The 23,218-nt window shown below is 42.5% G+C and overlaps 1 protein-coding gene across 1 annotated transcript in view; it reads right to left on the reverse strand.

Moving 5' to 3' along the window:
• The window catches only part of asic4a (acid-sensing (proton-gated) ion channel family member 4a), a 138,709-nt gene that overhangs the window by 13,691 nt on the left and 101,800 nt on the right, over nt 1–23,218 (reverse strand). The gene's annotated exons all lie outside the window — the stretch shown is intronic.

The following is a 23,218-nucleotide window of genomic DNA, read 5'->3' on the forward strand; positions in this document are numbered from 1 at the left end:
GCAGGACTCCGTAATGAAATACTCAAGAATAAAAGACAAAACTGACAAATAAATGTCAGGAGGGAATAGATCAACAAAATGCACAGGTTGATAAAGAACAACTCTAAGTGGCTGTCCAGTACCTCAAAATACAGGGGAGAAACCTGCAGACAATAAAAACATTTTATAAAATAATTTCTCTCCACATCAGTCCTGGAAGCCCAATTGTTTCTGACCTTTACTTCAGAAGGTTTTCGGTTCCAATCTTTGACTAACATGCCAAATCGAACCACGACAAATAAAAGCAATGCTTGATATAAATTAACTGAAAGCACAGACAAAGAAAGAAAGAAAAAAAATTTCAGACAAACTCTTGGCATTGCTGAAAAGTCCAGTATATCTCTGTTCTCCAGCATATTGTGTTTTGGATGCTGGTCCCAGCAAGGGATGAAACAAAAATAAAAAGTCTGTCCTCATTTATTCAACCTCATATCATTCCAAACCTGTATGGCTTTCTTTTGCAAGACGTTTAGCAGAATGCCTGAGCCATTCTTGTCTATATACAGTAATTAAGGTAAATGGTTTAAGGTGTAGTAAAATTATTGAAAGTGAAATAAAAATACATTTATTTTAGTTATGTTCCTTGTCTCACCCTGTGTTTTTGCCCTGTATCCAGTGTATTATTGAATTAAAAGTCTATTTCCGTGCATCCTTCATCTTTATGCACTCTGTATGCAGCCACCATCAACAGAAGACCAGACCGAAATAACTTTTACCATTCTTTCCATTGCACAAAAGGTTCTTTGTAGTGCAAAAAGGTTCATTAGACTATAAAATGGTTAGAAAAAAATGGTTCTTTAAAGAACCTTTCACAAAACGGTTCTTTGGTAAACTAAAAATGGTTCTTCTGGCATCACAGTGAAAACCCATTTTTGGTTCTTCCTGGCACCTTTATTTTTTAAGGGTGTACCCTGGACTCTATCAACCTGGTGTGCTGAACTCGCTATTCAGACCGCACCGTTTTATTTTACACCAGCGTTAGCGAGCGGTCCAAGGCACACCTCCCAGTGGACAGTCCAAAGGAAGATTTTGTTTGTGGACTGGGTGCTGGAATTTAATGGATTTCCCTTTACCATCTGCTCGGCAGATGAAGACATCGCTAGTCCCACTCCCCTAGTGGGATCTCCTATCTCAGTTGATATCGTCCAGTCCCCACTTAGGCTCCTTCTCCCACCTCCTCTACCAAAGCCAGTTAGTGCATCTGCCCCACCTTCGCTGGACCCCTTCATCTCCCCTGCTTATCCATCCACCCCGCTGCGCCACATAGATGTGCATTTGAGTTTCCAGTCACCAGCTCTGTCCTGACAAATAGATTGCTTGGCTCCATGTCTCTCCTCTGAGCCTTTGACTCCCTCAGACCCTTTAGCTTTAGCGTCTTCTTGGCTCCGCGTTGGCTGGTCTCTGGGTCATCATCTGGCTCTCTCTGCTCCTGGCGCCATGTTCCACTACCCTGTGTTTATGCACTGTATCCTGTGGGTTATTTAATTAAAAGACTAATTCATTGCATTCTTCATCTTCATGCACTCTATATACAGCAACACATGACATGTGGAGGGTGTGTGGCGATATAATTTACCAGCAGCCATATCACCCTGTAGCCCAAGACTGGTTTCCCACTAAGGCTAAGTAGTTGAGCCAGGTCATAGGAGATCTCTTGGGGAAAACTAGGTAGCTACTGGTAGAGGTGTTAGTGAGGCCAGCAGGGGGCGCTCACCCTCTGGTCTGTGTGGGTCCTAACACTCCAGTATAGGGATTGGGATGCTATACTGTCAAAGAGCACCGTCCTTCAGATGAGATGTTAAACCAAGGTCCTGATCGTCTGTGGTTATTAAAAATCCCAAAATTTCCTATTGGCCTCTGCCAATCACAGCCCTTCTAATCATCCCAATATACTGATTGGCTTCCTCACTCTGTCTCCTCTCCACCAATCAGCTGGTGTGGGCGTTCTGGTACAATATGGCTGCCATCAAATCATGTGGATTCTGCACATTGGTGGTGGTTGAGGAAATTCCCACCTTCTATAGGTAAAAGCACTATAAATGCCCAGAAAAGCAATATATAAATGTAAAACAATTACTACTATTATTATTATTATTATTATTATTATTATTATTATTATTATTATTATTATTATTATTATTATTATTAACTCTTCTTTCTCCCTTTTATATATCATATCAGCTTGGATTAGTATTTATTTTAAATTAAGAAACAATTATATTTAATAGTGGGAATAAAGGATTAGGAGTAGGCGTAATGTCACGAACAAGTATTGTCTTAATAAAGCAGCACCCATTTATGATTTTAATGCACATTGAATATGTTGTTATTATTGCATATTGTTTTATAATATGCTTCAATACACTGAGGTGCAATTAGTATTTGTATAATTAGCATCCAACAATTATTTACATTAAGAGCAAAGTGCACTTAAAGCATGTAAAAATAAAATCTAATTACAAAATATTAATAAAACACTATGGTCACACTTTACAATAAGGTTCAATAGTTAACATTAGTTAATGCACCGTGAATTAACATGAAGAAACCATGAACAGCTGTATTTTTATGAACGAACGTTAATAAAGATTAACTAATGCTGAACAGAGCTCATGTTAACTAAGGCATTAACTAATGCTAACTAATGAAACCTTATTGTAAAGTGTTACCAATTAAATAAAATAAAATAGCACCACCTTTAAATAGCACCATTGTTTACATTGTATTGTAAAGACAGCATAGAAATTCAGCATAATTACACTCTAAAAACTGCTGGGTTAAAATCAACCCAAATTGGGTTGTTTTGGCAACCCAGCGCTGGGTTAAAAAGGGACGTACCCAGCGCTGGGTTGTTTTAACCCAACTAGTTGGGTTAAATGTTTAACCCAGCATGCTGGGTTGTTATTTTAACCCAATTATGGGTTAAAAATTACCACACCGCTGGGTTGATGTAACCCAAAATGGGTTGGAAGTTTAAACTAGAAATTCTAGTAAATAAAATGACATCTACAGCAATACAGACTTCAGAAATAAAAATATAAAATTTTATTTTTGTTTTATCAAGTAAAATTGTCCATTTGTGAATACATTTAAAAAAAAAATTCCCATCACTCCCTACCCATTGACAAAAATCAATGAGACTTGAAATAACTTGAAGAAAATATGAAGTGAAATCTAAAAACATTTCATTTACATCAACATCTTGCACACAAGATATGTGATCGAAATACTCAGAATCAATTGTAATGTAAATGTACTGTAGAAGAAAAGTACAAGTATTTATATGGTGAGCAACCAACTAGACTAGTACCTGCCTATCTATAAATCAGCCTACAAAGAAATTTGCTTTTCATAAGAGTGACTGACATGTAAAATGATTGTTGTAAATCAACCAAATTTCTCCATCAGCGAGGTTTGTTCTGATGAGAAGGAATGTTAGGGGCCACACTTGTATGTAACACATGACTGTTCATTTAGCAGCCTGCATGTGGAGTCTGATCTCAGCTGGCTCCATTCTGAATCAAAGCGGGGCTCTTCGAGCAATATGGGCGTGCAGTAATTGCCAGCTGCAGCTGTGGACGGCGCACACCATACAGCTGTAATTAAGGCTGGAGACAGCCAGTGTTTTCACAAGCAGACGCTGGACAAAAGGAATAAAAGAACACGGATATAAACATTATTTTATATAATCAGACTGCAAACAGAAAACACACAAACACCACCATAGCCATACTATTAAGTACGCATATACACACAAGTGTGTCAAATACATTGACGCAACACATCTTGTATAATCCAATAATAGAACATTTGAAAAGGTCATAATTACGGTGACAGAGTGCAATGCGCTGCAATTGAAGAAAACATACAAATAGAGAAAACACCTTCATCAGTTTGACAATGCACAGACTGTACGATCAAGATGTGAAAATAAACAAAATCTCACTATTTAATAAGCGTTCCCAGGCAGGTCCCTCATTTGCTGGGATCCCTTTGAAATATTTCCATAGCGGTCAGTGCTATTTGCAGCACGTTTCTGTATTTGGTTACGTGGTGAGTATTTTCCAGCACGTGTTGTCAAACTAATGAAGATATGTTCTTAATTTGCTGATGTTTTTTTCTACTTGCATGTGTTTTCCTCAGGTGCAGCTTGTTGATATGACATTTAAAGGTTTTCAGCATGATGGTGTGAAAACTGCCTTTTTGACTGACATGAGCTATTCGTTTAAGAAGGGGCAGTGGAGACAGAGGTCCAGCAACAATCGATTCAGTCCTGTTTATTGACATGTTTAAGTTTCCATAGCTGCTCTAATCCGGTCCAATAGAAAACCAGGGGGACTGCATAAGAAAAGATAGCAGATACCTCTCGTTCCACAGTTTTGCTCTGAAACTTCAACTTTCAGGGGACTACTTTGTGTTCACAAATGATTTTTGGGAGGGCAATGGAAGCTTTCCCATCATGCAGCAGTGGAAATGGCTGCTGGCACAGTCTCCTCTGCCTCATTTCTCTGCTTTAAAGCCCAGTGCCCAGAGCGCCTCTGATTGATTGACCATTTTCTCTTGTAACATCTCGCCCAAAGTCAGCAAAGGTAAACAGTCCAACATTTGTCTCTTGCCAGAAACAGCCATCCAGCCTAGTGTGCTACTAAATCCCCCAGGTGCAAGTGACACTGTCTAATGAGTTATGGCCATTCAGATAATTTTTATTACTATTTTAATGTAAATCTAAAACTTTTATATATATATATATATATATATATATATATATATCATTTTTTTTTCAGGGTTTTTCAGTGTTTTGTCATTTTTTTCAGTGACCTTCTCTCTTTTGTAATTTCTCTCAGCCACAGTGCCAGTGAAGTGCTGAATTCTGTCCACCACTAATTCTGTGACCCTAGGCGCTGAAGTGACATGAGGTTTAGGATTAGGATTCGGATTACAAATAGGTCGGACTAGCTCAATACAAGTTTTAATAATCAAAATGTTCTTGCGGTTGACATTTACAGAATTATTGATGTATTTTCGTATGTTTAAGCTTTCTTAAATGAAATATATTCATCACACTTTAGTTGTGTTAGTAAATCACGCAAAATCTTTTGGGGTTTTCTGACAGCTCGCTTTTTAATATAAAGCGGAATTTGTTGCACCTTCAATATGAAATACTATTGTTCCCTTTCGGGGAACTCGAGCTGCGTCGAAACGCTGTGAGAACGCCTCTGCGTTAATGCGTCGTGAAGCGCCTGTAGAACCATTCCATCGGAAAAAATGAAAAAATGCCGCCGAGGCGGAGCGAAGGCTGCAGTCGTGGGGATCACAATTGGATGTTGCAGAGGGGTTAGAGACGGGCGCTGCCTTATCTCTGCCCTCACCTGCTCCATCCAGCGGCTCTTCTCGGGGCATGGAAGCACGCATGGCGGTTTCTTCCCCCCCGAGAGAGTCGCCAGTGCTTCATCTGTCCAGCTCTGAGGAGGTGGACGTTGAAAGCATCGACACTGAAGACTCGCCACTTCAGTCCCCTGCTAGTGAGGAGCTAGTTGAGGTTTTGACGCGAGCAGTGGCCAGATTAAACATCGACTGGCCCACTGAAAGATCTGAGGTAGGGAGAAAACGTCATAGCAAGCTAGACGAACGCTTCCTGCCATCTCGCGCTTCAGAACCTCAGCGGCGGGGCCTGCCGTTCTTCCACGACTTGCACACCGAGGTGGCAAGATCGTGGAGGAGACCGGCATCATATCGTGTGTTCAGCCCGCAGACTTCGGTCTACAGTAACATCAGCGGGCTGAGACAGTATGGTTATGGGGCGATGCCAAAGGTTGAAGAGACGCTCGCGAGCCATCTCTCGCCTTCTTCGGCATCGTCCCTTAAGGCCCCGACTTTACCCACCAGACCTTTAAAGACAACGTCGGCGCTGGTGGGTAAAGCGTACTCGGCAGCGGGTCAGGCGGCTGCATGCCTGCACACGATGGCTATCGTGCAGGCATACCAGGCTGACCTGCTGAGGGATCTGGATAGTAGTGATGTTGTGGGGGGAGATATTGTCGCTGAATTGAGAACGTCAGCTGATTTAGCTCTCCGGGCCACCAAGGAGACGGCCAGATGTGTTGGCCGCTCCATGGCAGCATTGGTGGCCACGGAGAGACATTTATGGTTGAACCCCACAGACATCAAGGAGAGGGAGAAAGCCTTTCTGCTTGATGCGCCGCTTTCTCCTGGAGGCCTCTTCGGTGACGCAGTCCACACTGTCACCGAGAGGTTCCAGGAGTCGAAAAAGCAAGCTGCGGCGCTCAAGCAGTTCCTCCCTCTCCGGGTCCAGGTCCCTGGGGCTGCTGCTGATACCACCAAGCAGCCCAAACCGAGTACGAGCTCCTCACACAGGGCTCAACAAAAGCAGAGCGTCGCTGCCCGAGCTCCCCCTCAGCGTGGGGACGAGGGGCGGCGCTCTCAGACGAGGCCTTCGAGGGGCAGGGCTGATCTGCGGACAGTCCTGATCGCCAAGAAGGCCTCGTCGAAGCGTTCCTGACGCCAGAAGCGTCAGGACGCTGAGGGTGGTTCCCCCCGTAGGGAAACGGTGTTTACCCCTGCCAACGGTACCCGTTTCCCTACGGCACCCTCGGGGGGCCGCGCTGCCAACCCCGCCGCAATGCCGGGGCGCAGTCGGTCTCCGCGGGCCACCCGAGGGTGGTCCGCACCCCCTTCGGGGGGCCCCCGAGCAGTCAAGTCAGTTGTTCCCTGCCGGTCCGCCGCTTCAGGGCACTGTGCTTGTTGCTCAAAATACACCAGAGGCCAGCCTCGAGAGGCTGGTTCCCTTAGTAGATTTTCTAGACGAGTGGAAACGTCTATCAAATATATCTCATTGGGTCCTGCAGATAATAGAAAAGGGGTACGCCATTCAATTCAGAAGTGGGCCACCTCCTTTCTGCGGTGTCCTACCTACAGAGGTGGGCCCGGAGCAGGCTCTGGTAATGGCACAGGAAGTAGAGACACTCCTGCAAAAAGGGGCTATAGAGAGGGTTCCCCCTCCCAGCAGGGAGTCTGGCTTTTACAGCCGTTACTTCATCGTGCCGAAGAAGGATGGGGGCTTACGCCCGATATTAGATCTGCGGCTATTGAATCGCTCGGTGGCCAAGCTCAAATTCAAGATGCTTACACTCAAACAGATTGTAGCGCAGGTCAAATCGGAGGATTGGTTTGTCACCATAGACCTCAAAGATGCGTATTTTCATGTCTCCATCCTTCCACATCACAGGAAGTTCCTGAGGTTTGCCTTCGGGGGAGAGGCATACCAATATCGTGTACTTCCCTTCGGTCTAGCACTGTCACCCCGCACGTTCACCAAGTGTGTGGATGCAGCTCTGGCGCCGCTGCGTCTGCAGGGCATCCGCATTTTGAACTATATCGACGACTGGCTGATTCTAGCGAATACAGAGCAGATGGCGGTTCAGCATCGAGATGCTGTTCTCGCCCATATGTCGAAGCTGGGGTTGAGGCTGAACGCCAAGAAGAGTGTGCTTTCTCCGGCTCAGAGAACCACTTTTCTAGGTGTGAACTGGGACTCGGTAATTATGCGGGCGCAATTATCGCCAACACGCATAGCATCGATCCTGGCAGCCGTCAAAGAGCAGAAGCTAGGCCGAGCCGTCACTGTGAAACAGTTCCAGAAACTGTTAGGTCTCATGGCAGCAGCGTCCAACGTGATACCTTTTGGCCTACTGTACATGAGGCCACTGCAGTGGTGGCTCAAAACGAAAGGGTTCTCCCCGAGGGGAAATCCGCTCCGCACGATCAAAGTCACGCGGCGATGCCTACGTGCTCTGGTCATGTGGAAAAACCCAGGGTTTTTATCTCAGGGTCCCGTGTTGGGGGCTCATGTTCGTCGCGTAACGCTAACGACAGATGCCTCTCTCACGGGCTGGGGGGCGACCATGAGTGGTCGCTCATCCCAGGGTCTATGGCAGGAACATCAGCGGCACTGGCACATAGATCGGCTAGAGATGCTCGCAGTGTTTCTTGCATTGAAACAGTTCCTGCCCGACCTCAGGGGCCACCACGTACTAGTCAGGACAGACAACACGTCCGTGGTCGCCTATATAAATCACCAGGGGGGTCTGAGGTCTCGTCCATTGGACAAACTGGCACATCGTATCCTCCTGTGGGCCCAAGGGAAATTGCTGTCAATCAGGGCAGTATATATCCCGGGGGCCCTGAATCAGGAAGCAGACAGCCAGTCGAGACAGGGGCCGAGGCCCGGGGAATGGAGACTCCACCCAGAGGTGGTGGAGCTCCTTTGGAAGGTTTATGGGAAAGCAGAAATAGATCTATTTGCTTCGGCGGAGAATTCCCACTGCCCGCAGTGGTTTTCTCTGACCCATCCGGCCCCGCTGGGGCTGGATGCCATGGTACAGGAGTGGCCGAGGCTGCCTCTGTACGCCTTCCCCCCGATTGTCTTGCTTCCAGGAGTTCTGGAGAGGGTACGCCGGGACGGGGCCCAGGTACTTCTAGTGGCTCCGAACTGGCCGACCCGAGTATGGTTTTCGGACCTGATATCTCTCCTGGAAGGCTCTCCGATGGAGATTCCGACCAGGAGGGATCTACTCTCTCAGGCGGGCGGGAGATTCCTGCACCCACGCCCGGAGATGTGGAAACTGTGGGCCTGGCCTCTGAGGGGGCTAGGCTCATAGAGGAGGGTCTCTCGGCCGAGGTCGTAGAGACCATCCTACACTCCAGAGCTCCGTCCACAAGGAAGCTGTACGCTTTGAAATGGAGACTTTTCTCAGCATGGTGCAGAGAACGCCAGTGGGACCCAGTTAACTGCCCGGTTGGTACAGTGCTGGAGTTCTTGCAGGCAAGGTTCTCGGCAGGGTTGACCCCCTCCACAATAAAGGTGTACGTGGTGGCCTTGGGTGCCTTCCACGTCCCTTTCGGTGGAGTGTCTTTGGGAAGACACCCTCTAATTACACGCTTCCTTCGTGGCACTTTAAGGTTGAGGCCGGCTATGCACTCGAGGGTCCCAGCATGGGACTTGGCCATTGTTCTGAGGGGCTTGTCCGGACCACCGTTCGAACCTCTGGAGGAGGTTTCGGATAAGTTCCTCACTCTGAAAACCATCTTCTTGTTGGCCATTTCTTCTCTTAAAAGAATAGAAGATATTCAGTCCCTGTCGGTAGGGCCCTCATGTTTAGAGTTTGCGCCGGGGATGGTGAAAGCATTTCTACATCCCAGGCCGGGTTATGTCCCCAAGGTTCCTACGAGCCCACGGGGCCCCATCACTCTACAAGCCTTCTGTCCTCCTCCGTTTAAGACGTCAGACCAGGAAAGGTTAAATCTGCTGTGTCCTGTGAGGGCACTGGATACATATGTCCACAGAGCTGCCCTGTGGAGAAAATCTGAGCAATTATTTGTCTGTTTCGGACCCCCTAAGAAGGGGGCTCCAGTATCCAAGCAGAGGATGAGCAAGTGGGTGGTCGAGGCCATCTCACTTGCTTATGAAGCGGCCGGGCAGCCGTCTCCACTGGCTGTCTGGGCGCACTCAACCAGGGGTATGGCTGCTTCAAAAGCACTCTTGTCGGGGGCTTCCCTCCACGATATCTGCAACGCGGCCGGATGGTCGTCTCCGTCTACCTTCGTCAGGTTCTACGAACTAGACCTGGCATCTACAGTAGGGGCACAGGTTCTCTCGTAACCGTGTGCGCTTCGGCTTCACACATACGAGACACTTGGTCCTATGGCGATGTGGGTATAAGCGTTCTCAAAGCGTTTCGACGCAGCTCGAGTTCCCCGAAAGGGAACGTCTCAGGTTACGTATGTAACCCTAGTTCCCTGAGGGAACGAGACGCTGCGTCGCTCTGCCATACTCCCGGCGTGTCCGTGATCACTTACTTCAGGCTTTATCAGAAGTTAGTTCCTGTTTGTTTTCACGGACGCTTTATAGCTTCCGGTCGATGACGTCATCACGCCGACGATCGATCTTTTTTCCGATGGAATGGTTCTACAGGCGCTTCACGACGCATTAACGCAGAGGCGTTCTCACAGCGTTTCGACGCAGCGTCTCGTTCCCTCAGGGAACTAGGGTTACATACGTAACCTGAGACGTTATTTGCTCACATACCCTATCCCAATGGCCATACTATCGATCCTAAATATTATGTGAGATTAAAATATATGTGCCACAAAGCATAGTATGTTGAAAAGATTATGCCAGAAGTCCCTGGATGGTCTAATATTTCTGGTATATTTCCGATGTGTGGATCTGTGCTATAACGGCTAATATTGCCCACAATCCATTGCAATTTGGAGAAGGATTGGGTTCAAAACTAAAAAAAACTACTTAACTACTACAAACTAGTACCACAACTAGTAAAACATTTTTATTTTTATTTTATTTTTTCATTCATTCATTCATTCATTCATTCATTCATTCATTCATTCATTCATTCATTCATTCATTCATTCATTCATTCATTCAGTTAGTTAGTTATTTTTACTGTATGGGACTGAATGCATTTATTTTCCCCAAATGTAAATATAATCATAAAATGATGCCTGTGTAAATACAGAATGCCCACTTTTGGATAAACAGATCTCCATTTGCAAAAGCTAACCTGAATTGAATTAATTTGCTGAAATTCGAGTCACATAGCAGTCATTTTAGCAGGATAATTTTGTAATTGTGTTGTGACAAACAATATTTGCTTGCCTTTTAAACCATTTCACAGTGAACCACTAACACACAAGCTTTCAGCCGCAACCTTTGTTGGAGAAGCGCCTGACTGCAAAGCATTTGCATAAATCTTCCCTTTCCACTAACACCCAACTTAATTGGGCTTAATGTCTGGCCATTAACTGTCCTCGGCTACTATTTTCCCTAGCTCTAAATTGCTTTGTTTCTTTCCCCTTCTACTCAGTTTTATGCGCCTTTACTATCTTTCTCTTCCTGCACTGAATTTCTGCACAAAGATGAAGTAAAACCCAAAGCCTCTCATTTAAAGTAGACACCTGACAGATTCCACTCTTGGCTGTTCTTCAATTATCCAGGGAACTTCAGTTTCTTAACATGCAGGATGTGAGTTGGAGAGACTCTGAGTATAAAAAAAAGTTTAAATTCAGAACTGGTGTTTGAAGGGTTTGAGCTAACTGCCTCATACGAAATTTGTAAGGATCAAAGTGCTTGAGAGTGTAAAATGTATCAGTCGTTCCCTGGTCCCAGTAAAATGGGGTACTTTGATTGACACGGTGGTGATTTAACCATTAACCCAAGAGATATATCTAAAAGGCACTATTGCTGACTAAATCTCCACACTGTAAAAATATATGTAAAAAATAAGTTACCTGGTTGCCTTACAGTTTTGAGTTCATTCAAATTAAAAATTTGACTTAATACAATGAACATATTTTAAAATTATTAAAAGATTTTGTAAACACATTGGGTAATGATTTATCAATTGTTTTTATGTGGTTCAGATACAATAAAATTTTGAGTAAACTAAAACATTTTATTTCAATAAACTCAAAATTTTAAGGCAACAAGGTTACTTACTTTTTTAAGATAAACTAACAATATTTCTTACAGTGCATGTTAAAATTAGCTGAATTTAAAGGTGTCCTTACATGTATACAATCTTAAGTGCTTTTTCCAAAAGCATTGCTAGTCAACTATGTTTACAAGTTTTATTGTTAGCAACATAGTTAAACAATTTATATATTTTATAATATTTAACAATATTTCACAATCTGCTCAGTTACTGATTTTCAAGCACAACCATTTTTAGGGTTTACAAAGAATGGTGTGAAAAGGGAAAAACATCCAGTATGCGGCAGTCCTGTGAGCAAAAATGCCTTGTTGATGCTAGAGGTTAGAGGAGAATGGGCCGACTGATTCAAGCTGATAGAAGAGCAACTTTAACTGAAATAACCGCTCGTTACAACTGAGGAATGCAGCAAAGCATTTGTGAAGCCACAACATGCACAACCTTAAGGCGGATGGGCTACAACAACAGAAGACCCCACCGGGTACTACTCATCTTCACTACAAATATGAAAAATGGGCTACAATTTGCACAAGCTCACCAAAATTAAAGTTAAACAAAATTAAAAAATAAAGCAAAAAATATGGATCCATCATGCCTTGTTACCACTGTGCAGGCTGGTGGTGGTGGTGTAATGGTGTGGTGGTGTTTTCTTGGCACACTTTAGGTCCCTTAGTGTAAATTGGGCATCTTTTAAATGCCACAGCCTACTTGAGCATTGTTTGTGACCATGTCCATCCCTTTATGACCACCATGTACCCATCCTCTGATGTCTGTTTCCAGCAGGATAATGCACCATGTCAAAAAGCTCAAATCATTCCAAATTGGTTTCTTGAACATGACAATGAGTTCACTGGACTAAAATGGCCCCCACAGTCACCAGATCTCAACCCAATAGATCATCTTTGGGATGTGGTGGAACAGGAGCTTCGTGCCCTGGATGTGCATCCCACAAATCTCCATCAACTGCAAGATGCTATCCTATCGATATGGGCCAACATTTCTAAAGAATGCTTTCAGCACCTTCTTGAATCAATGCCACGTAGAATTAAGGCAGTTCTGAAGGCGAAAGGGGGTCAAACACAGTAGTATGGTGTTCCTAATAATCCTTTGGGTGAGTATATATATATATATATATATATATATATATATATATATATATATATATATATATATATATATATATATATATATATATATATATATATAATGTCTTTTTACAACTTTTAGTTTGTCAAGAGAAAAGCACAGTTTTTGAAGAATGTGTGTATTCTTCCACCCGAGTGTACCATAGAGTATGATGTATGATTGAATTAAACATCTGTAAATAAGGCAAAACAACCGAGAACAAATTAAGCGAATTAGTAAGCCATGATTGTTATTTACAGCAATATGGCCGCGGGACAACCTGTAAATCACATGACATCGCAGCAATAGCAAACCACAATAATCCCATCAATTTCTGATGTACAAAATCAAATCCCACCCTACATTTTTTTTTTTTTTCGAGAATCCATTTCCAAAGGACAAGAAAGGAAAGGAAAGGAAAGATGATCGAAACTTCCATTTCATGTCGACTTTTCAAGCAGTAGTTGTTCATTTATTCAGTAGTTTTACAGAACAGGTAAGCATTTTTTTCCTCACATATAAACAGAAACAGAAAACAGAAGTCATATCTCTTACATTTCACAAAACATAATCAGCCAAAACCAAAAATGTGTAGTCTGGGATTGCTACAGTGGATTCATGCAGATCAGCTTAAAAATGAGCTGAAAACAAGGCTTGCAACTTAACTTGCAATTGATTTTGACAGAAACATGTCATGTTACATTAAAATACATTAACAAAATACATAAACAAATACAATACATAAAAAATTGCAGACACATATTGTGTGAAATAGTCTTACGATTAAATATGTGTTAAATAGTGCCTCTATATGCAGCTCACTAGGTTTTAGAACAGAGCGCTAGTCTTCCTTTTTCTATAACATATCAAAATCTTCAGAGTAAACGGCGGAGACTTTTAAACAGGCAGACTAAACAGTTGAGCCAGAAAGTGCCATGCAGCATTACGCTCCATTAGTTCAGCTCTCGTGGGCAGCTGCTCAACTCTACATCTATGGTATCTCTTTGGCAGGCTATCAAACACGTTATATTTATTGTATCAATTCTTAACTTCATTAAACAACTGACTGGCAGTATCTTTTCCTAAGCAGCTTATCCCTCATGCACACCATGCAGAAAAATGGGCCACGTCTCGAGGACTCATCGACACCGCTTTACACTTGTTCTGAGAGGATTATCACAGTTCTTTATCGTTCTGCATCAATCTGAGGTAGAAATGCTCACAGATCCAACACAATCTGACACTCAGATGGGACGTATCAATACAAAAGCATGTCCCTCCCCTATTGTGATTGCTCATAAACTGAAAAATACATCATGTAATCACAGTAAAGAGGACTATCAGTCAAACGTTTCAAGGTCTAAGAGGGCATGGGAGTGTGATAATAATATAATGGGGAAATCCCTTCAAGATAGCATCAAAGCTTTCCATTACAATGCTACAAGCTGAGGATACGGGCAGAAACACGGTGACTCCTTAAATGAATATTTCGGGTTCAAAACAAGTTCTATCGAAAGCATATGTGGCAGCCTGTGAAAATAAAAACCACACACTGTATGTATTCTTTAGATAAATACTTTTTTGGGTTTAACATTTTTGGTTCGTAGCTAGCCGATATGCCTATGGTAGATTTAATTGTGCAGGTTTAGATGTGTCTGAATCCTGCACTCCTTCTTCAAGGTGGGATGTCACCATAGCTTATTCTCAAACTGTCACTGTCCTCCTCAACACCATCACTCAGACTTCCAGAGAGACTGAAAACTGAAGAGGATGAAACGCTGAACCATCCCTCTACGCTGCCGTACCATTAAAAGGCACATACTGATAATCTCAAGGGACCCCTAGGTAAAGCTTCCTTCCTTCCTCTGTCTATGTGTTGGAACATGCCAGTTGGATGACCACAGCTCTCCTGAACTCGACCACAAATATAAACTGAATTAAACTGAAGTAGTCTTTAGCTGAAGTCTACACTGTCAGAAAAAAAGGTACAGTGCTGTCACTGGGGCGGTACCCTAAGGTACAAAAGTGAAAAGGTACATCTTTGTGGTACCCCTAAATCGTACATATTAATACCTTAAAAGTTACATATCAGTACTTAAGGAGTGCATATTAGTACCTTAAAGGTACATATTAATACCTTAAAGGTGCATATTACAGTAATACCTTAAAGGTACATGTTAGCGCCCAAGTGACAGCAATGTATCTTTTTTTCTGACAGTGTAGAGAGAAACATACACTACAGTTCAAAGTTTGGGATCAATAAGAAATCTTTGTTTTCTTCTTTTTCTTTTTAAAGAAATTATTAATTTGATTCAGTGTAACAGAGGCCAGCTAGTAGTAGTTGCTGTGCGAGTAAACCTCAAGAGAACTCAAGAGACGCTCTAGCGACTGACGCTAGAGGTTGCAGCCTTTAGCCTCCTTGTTAGAGCATCCGACTCTTATGCCGGCGGACCTGGGTTTGAGGCCCGGTCCGAACAGTAGGGGTTACATTGGTGCTGTGACCCGGATGGGAGTGAGGTTTTTGGGAGTGAGTGTAACTGAGGCCAGCTAGTAGTAGTTGCTGTGCGAGTAAACCTCACTCCTCTGACCTCATGAGAAGCTCTAGCGACTGACACTAGGGGGTGCAGCCTTTAGCCTCCTTATTAAAGCGCTCGACTCTCATGCCGGCGGACTCGGGTTCGAGTCCCCAGTAACAGAAGGGGTTACATCAGCAAGGATGCAAACAGCGTCCAAATCAAAGGTGACAGTAAAAAACATTTATAATGTAACAAAACAATTCTGTTTCACACAAAATATGTTCTTATTAAAGGTCTCATGAACTGGCTTTTTGTATTTTTTATACTGTTGTCTGAGGTCAACTAATGACGTTTGTGTATTTTTTACATTGAAAAAAACATCAAGTAATAGGCTATTTTCTACACTGGTTTTGAGGCTCTCTCCTGAACTCTGGGTTTTGATGGGCATGCCGCACTAAATGCCCATGGCTAAGATTGGATAAGATTTGCATATTTAAAAGCAGCCCTGTCAGTTTACATAAGGGAGGGATTGTTTTGAAAGTGGCCCATACATGTCTGGGTCTGACCCCAAATCACAATGAACCAACAAATAAGGGATTCTCCAGCCTATAACAGCATGCTAAGGTATGTTTTGTTAGACACATACACATAATCAAAATGATCTATAACAAAGCAATACTATTACATATAAAAAACACGTTTTACTGACATAAGTGTGTTGCACCATTCCTGTCGGATCCAATATGGAGAGCACAGCATTGTGTTTTAATCTCAATATGTCTGCAAATCCAGCACTTGAGACTTGTTTACAAATGGTTACGCAGTTAAATGAAGCAAACACGCATACAATGTCCTCCACACGTGAGCTGGAACTTTATTAAAAATCACACCAATCACAACCACACAGTCTTAATATTAGGATAATAAGGAAGCTTATGCAGTGACTGTGTTCTTCCACAATATCTTGCTATCTTCTTCGGTATTTATTGCTGCTGGCTAGCGTGATCTGAACAGCTCCTTGAATCCCTTATTTGTTCCCTTACAGGCTGGAGAATCCCTTATTTGTTGTTTTATTGTGATTCAAGGTCAGACTCAGACTCGCAAAGCCCAACATCCCCTGGCTATGTGTTTTCCAGACAGGCTACCAAAACGTAAGCCCGTTGGCAGGCCGGTGAATCTCAAATAATGAAATAATATTCCTTTCTTGGTAGGTGTGTGCAGTTCACGCTTATATCCACCGATCAAGCAGACCAAGTGATACAAAAATAATATTCTAATCAATCAAGGGTGGATGAGAAATAAATCATTGTGTTTGTTTGACAAAGACATTTATAAGCCCTGTGATCGAGAGAATCATTCTGGTTGCCGCTTTCAAAACAATCCCTCCCTCATGTGAACTGAACTGATAGACAGGTAAGCAGAACTGCTTAAGCTCATTAAATATGCTAATCTTATCCAATCCTCGCCGTGGGCGTTTACTTCCAAGTCTGCAGTGCGGCACGCCCATCAAAACCCAGCGTTCAGGAGAGAGCCTCAAAACCAGTGTAGATAGGTTTTTTTCCACCACCACCAATTAAAATATAAATATATTGCACAATATTAGTTTTACTGTATTTCAAGTCAAGCAAATATAGCCTTGGTGAGCAGAAGAGGCTCCTTGCAAAAACATTTTTAAAAAATCCCTTTTCTTTTCTTCCATCTCTATCACATGTCTGTTTACTGAACACACAGTGCTGAGCTAGGTACTTTTGAGATCTGATGATACACTCTCTGCCTGAGGGTGGTCAGATAAACTATTTTACTCCGATACTCTGATAGCCTGAACCGGCACTCAGCTGAGTGGGGACATTTGCAGCTGTGTGGCTTGTGTGGCTCTGCAGACCTTAAGAATTATTTAATTATTATTAACCATCTGCCATATAGGCACATGTTTGGATTTGCACGTCCCTTTTTCGCCACATATTGTGCAGTTTAGAGATTTTAGACCGGCATAATGAATCCGATCTTCAAGCAAAAGGAACTGGATGAATATTTGAATGCAATACCGATCGCGATCTGAATTTGACTTGTGATGCAGCTTGAATCATAATGATACCATGTTCATTTGTTGGCCAGAGAAGAACTGGCACCCCGACTAAGCCTAGTTTATCCAAAGTTTTTTTTTTTTTTCTCCATTCTGTCTCTACTGACGCTTTTGTATTACAACTGAAATGAGCTGGACGATGACATAGTTTTCTACAGAACTGCCTTAAAGATTGAATTAACTAATTTAATAACTGATGTTCTTTACAATGAAATCAACACTGAACTGACTTCCCCTGAACAACAGCCAAAATGCATAATTGTCCCATCACTGAGAAGCTGATTTGAAACTATCTGTATTGCATAAAGTGCTATATAAATAAAGGTGGCTTGACTGTGCCTACAAATAAGCAAACACGCTGCCAGCAGACTTAGTTGAGCTGTCAACTATGTTTTGAGATGTACTTTGTTTCCTTCAGTTTTAATGAAGGTGCCTTAGTTATTAAAATAAGGCTGCATTTGCTTTAAATTTCAATCCATTCTGACATTATAGAACAGCTCTTTCACTGCTGGGCTCCTTAACTGTGATTGCTGAGATATAGCTAAAAAGGAAAGCAAAATAACTTTCTTATGTGCTATCAGCATGACACAGTGTTCGTATTAAAATGGTACAAAAATATAAGTGCATTAAGCACCCTGGATGTTCTTTTACAGCCTCGGGAATCAGACCACATTCCAAACACTATAGACAAACAGGTTTAAGATGTTGTAAAAGTGCTCAGAGTGGAAAGTGTGTGATATAGTGTAACAGGATGTCAGTCCTCTCATGTAAATAAGGAATGTAACACTTGATTTATTCACAAGGTGGTGCAATAGCCACAAAATAACATACTGTATGAGCAAAATAAAAAATGAGGCTCCGAAAAGCCCAGGTCAAAAGGGCCTGAGCACAATACAATGTAATTATCAAATAAAATGGAAAATGCGAAAGCTTGACTTGATGTGACACGTTTGAAACATTTAAGAAATATGAATATCAGCCTATCCGCCCAGAGCTTTCACAACTCCATTAAGGGACTTTGCCTCCCCCCCCCCCTCTCTCTCTCTCTCTCTCTCTCTCTCTCTCTCTCTCTCTCTCTCTCTTCTAAATGTATCAGAACTTCTGGTGTGCTATTAGTGGTGTGGAGCAGGGCCATCCTCGCAGATGTTCGGCATGTGGACTCCATGCTTGCCAAATTGGGATCACAAGATGGCAAGGTACTCCAGCGAGGCCGCTTCGGCTCTCCAGCATCAGGGCAGAATAGATGGTCAATACTCTCCTTCAATAAAGATCAACTAATAAGCTTAGCTTTCTCAAATACACGTCTAAAAAAGTTTCAAACTGCAGACTTGCAGCTGCTTGATCTGCAAGTTTACCTGGCAAACATGCCTTAAACAGTTTTTTTTTTTCCTGTCACTGAATGAGTGACAGATGTTTTATTTTTGGATGCATTGTATGGCAAAAGTACAAGATTCCACATCAGAGCCTCTTACAAGCTTACAAGTGATTCCTGGACTCTTGAGTGTAGCAGAGGAAATAGAGGCGGGATACATTTGAAATATGTTTGCTATAATCTTATACTTTACTTTTCATGAGCATCAAATCAGTACATTAGAATGATTTCTGAAGGATGTGACATTGAAAACTGGAGTAATCATTGAAATACATCACAGGAGTACATTACATTATAAAATACACTTACCTAAAGGATTATTAGGAACACCATACTCATACTGTGTTTGACCCCCTTTCGCCTTCAGAACTGCCTTAATTCTATGTGGCATTGATTCAAAAAGGTGAGGAAAGCATTCTTTAGAAATGTTGGCCCATATTGATAGGATAGCATCTTCCAGTTGATGGAGATTTGTGGGATGCACATCCAGGGCACGAAGCTCCAGTTCCAACACATTCCAAAGCTGCTCTATTGGGATGAGTGACTGTGGGGGCCATTTTAGTACAGTGAACTCATTGTCATATTCAAGAAACCAATTTGAAATTATTCAAGCTTTGTGACATGGTGCATTATCCTGCTGGAAGTAGCCATCAGAGGATGGGCCCATGGTGGTCATAAAGGGATGGACATGGTCCAAAACAATGCTCAGGTAGGCTGTGGCATTTAAACAATGCCCAATTTGCACTAAGAGGCCTAAAGTGTGCCAAGAAAACATCCCTCACACCATTACACCACCACCACCTGCCTGCACAGTGGTAACAAGGCAAGATGGATCCATGTTCTCATTCTGTTTACGCCAAATTCTGACTCTACCATCTGAATGTCTTAACAGAAATCGAGACTCATCAGACCAGGCAACATTTTTTCCAGTCTTTAACTGCCTAATTTTGGTGAGCTTGTGCAAATCGTAGCCTCTTTTTCCTATTTGTAGTGGAGATGAGTGGTACCCGGTGGGGTCTTCTGCTGTTGTAGCCCATCTGCCTCAAGGTTGTGCGTGTTGTGGCTTCACAAATGCTTTGCTGCATACCTCGGTTGTAACGAGTGGTTATTTCAGTTAAAGTTGCTCTTCTATCAGCTTGAGTCAGTCGGCCCATTCTCCTCTGACCTCTAGCATCAACGAGGCGTTTTCGCCCACAGGACTGCCGCATACTGGATGTTTTTCCCTTTTACACCATTCTTTGTAAACCCTAGAAATGGTTGTGCGTGAAAATCCCAGTAATTTAGCAGATTGTGAAATACTCAGAATGGCCCATCTGTCACCAACAACCATGCCACGCTCAAAATTGCTTAAATCATCTTTCTTTCCCATTCTGACATTCAGTTTGGAGTTTAGGAGATTGTCTTGACCAGGATCACACCCCTAAATGCATTGAAGCAACTGCCATGTGATTGGTTGATTAGATAATTGCATTAATGAGAAATTGAACCGGTGTTCCTAATAATCCTAGGTGAGTGTATGTTCAAATAGAAATAAAAAAAAGTTATTTAAAATTGTAATAATATTTCACTATATTACTGTTTTGATCATATAAATTCAGAATTGGTGAGATTATGTGTACACATTTAAAATGTCTTATTTTCTTGCGATAACAGACCAGAAATATTGATGGTTTATCTTACACTGTATCTTTCCATTCAAAGTCTTCTGTGATTAAGGGAGTTTGTTTCAATATTGAATTATAAGATAAAGCTTAAGCTAATAAACTAAATGAATAAATATATAAACAAATAAAGACTTTTGCACAACATTATTGTGAGTTTTAAAGTCATAATTAATTGATATACCCTTCATGTTTCAATGGTAAATGCAACAAATGATAGAAAACTTCTCTGCAAAAAAAAAAAAAAAAAAGACTATTTCAAGACTGTTTTGGTGTCAACAATCTCCTCCTATTTACCACTGTAAAAAAGGTCTCTCTTCCAGTCAAATTCATGTGTTATTAACATGCGTCAATAGCACTATTCCTAGCAGAGAGGGTGTCAAATAGCGTGCATCTGAAAAAATTGCCTGTTGCTTGGCATTTGCATTCGGTGCAAACATCATTTGAATTTTTCATTTTCTAACGGTTCCTTATGATTTTGCATATGTGGTCGCAATGACACATGCTGGTTAGACCTGATTCACCTGTGTGCTGTGCAATCTGGAGGGGTATACAGTAAGTGACACGGGTGCCCTCGCTGATAACACAAAACCCATTCTTGGAATTATTTTTTACATTCAAAGACTGACATGAGAGGGAAGTTAATTGATTGATTCACCTCATGAGCCCCAGACGGTCCTGAGCTGAGCGGGTTGAGCAACATGCTTCAATATCTTCCCCTTCATTTGGACTGAATGAAATTAAGATTTTGTTAAATTAATCTGACGCGCCACTCAAATTCATAATGGAGCTGTGAACTCTGAGCAGGGTGAGAGTCAGTCATGTACAATTGTGGAGAGTTTGATCTTGTTTTGATTATTTTTTCAATCAAATCTCAAGGTCATGAAACAGGGGACCAGAGAAATGAACCTATCCCCTGGTACCCACCACAGCAGCTGAAAGATTTTCACTCTACCTAGTCGCACAGCTGAACCTAATCACACCGGAATACAAAACATTGCGTTCCATCGCTGAATGCATTAACAATTCCCAATAGCACACATTATATATGTAAACAGCAAAGAGTGTTGGCGGTGAGATAAGAAAATGCTGCGAGTTAATACTTCGAGATGGTAATCTTGATACACAGGTCCATTACATGTAAATAGCAAGGGCATGAATTTGTAAATCAGGGGGATTTTGTCATTTTAAAATGTTTAACTGTATCAATTAGTCTCTGGCGAATTTATTTTCGGTAATAACCTGAATCTATTTCGACTGGTGAATAAACAAAGGACAGAGGTCCGGATATCCATAAAAATTTGATTTAGAATGCGAGACAAAATAAATTACCAAGCTGTCAGACGGATGCGAGCTCTTCTCTCTCACTGTCTATCTCTGTCTCTTGATGTGGACATACTGTCCTGTAAAAGGTGAGCTGACAGAATTTTATGTGACTGCTTGGTGCCTGAGATGAAGGAACAGAATTAATCATGGTCTAGAGGTCTAGTATAGCATTCAATTCAGGGTTTAATGAATCCTTAGTGTCCTTAAGTTCACCTTGCATGTTTACATTTGTATTTATCTTGCTTTTATTTGTTTTTCATTTAACCTTTTTAAGTTTAGGTAATTTTATTATGAGATTCAGTTTTTCAGTATATATATATATAGATTATATATATATATAGACACTCAGTTTCAGTCAATCTCATGTCAATCTTGAGTACCTATAGAGTAGAATTGCATCCTTCATATCTCCGAAAAGTATTTAGTTTTATTATATTTATAAAAGAAATATAGGCTGTACCGAGTCTTTCCGGAAAAAAACGAGCGCCTGGAGGCGTATCGTGTGGGCGGAGCTAAAGAATGACGAATGCGCACAAAGCTGTGACGTCCTCAAGCGTGGAGAGACCCATGGCTATCGAGCTCAGCTAATAGATATATGATCCAGGCTGAAATAAATTGAACAGGAGAAACCGCAACAGCAGGACGTCCGTCTCTGTACTGTATTTAGTGGCCTGTCAACATTTGTGTCTTTACTCGCAGGTTATGAGGACATGATTCGGTTTATGGACTATTGTATGCGACTAAACCTTAGCAGTAGCAAGCAAAACGGTTTTGCACGTCAGACAGTCGCGATCGTATCGTTTACCGATGTTTACTCACGCGACAACAGCATAGACATTTGAAGCAGTTTTACTCACCGGCTGCTTCCAAAGCAGGACCGAACCTTTATCGCTGGGACCGCTCCGTCAAAAACACACTTCTTTGGTATGATTTGGTGAAGTCCTGACAGCAGTGACTTGCTGTGAAGCGTTGAAGTTGCTTGATGTCACAGATAGGAATAAAGTGGAGCGCGGCGGGAGTGTATGGGCATGCATTTCCTCTCTCGCTCTAGTCACACGTGCGCGTCTCCCCTACTGGGAGAAGAGCCCATACGGCCCATACAAGGACCTTCCGCTCTATTAACGTCAAGCCAAGCCATACTCGAAAAAAACTCTCCGAAACTTGTGAGAAACCGAAAGGAGTATGTTTGACACAGAAATACTCCATCAAACGTCCAACATTACACTGATAAAAACGTCTCGGTTACGTATGTAACCCTCGTTCCCTGAAGGAGGGAACGGAGACGCCACGTCGGAGTACCGACGAATAGGAATCTCGCTAGCGAGAGCCAATCTACTTCGAGTGTAACTAAACGAGCCAATGCACATTGGCATGCAATGATTGCACCAGCTGCCCATGCCACGCAGAGCGGGTATAAATGAGGCACAGGTGCTTGCATTAAATTAGTCTTTTGCTGAGGAGCCGAGTAGGAGAAATGGCACCCCAGCAGGGTACAGAGGACATGGCGACGGGACGTGGCGTCTCCGTTCCCTCCTTCAGGGAACGAGGGTTACATACGTAACCGAGACGTT

This window comes from Pseudorasbora parva, chromosome 5, assembly GCF_024679245.1.
Source record: "Pseudorasbora parva isolate DD20220531a chromosome 5, ASM2467924v1, whole genome shotgun sequence".
In the NCBI taxonomy this organism is placed as follows: domain Eukaryota; kingdom Metazoa; phylum Chordata; class Actinopteri; order Cypriniformes; family Gobionidae; genus Pseudorasbora; species Pseudorasbora parva.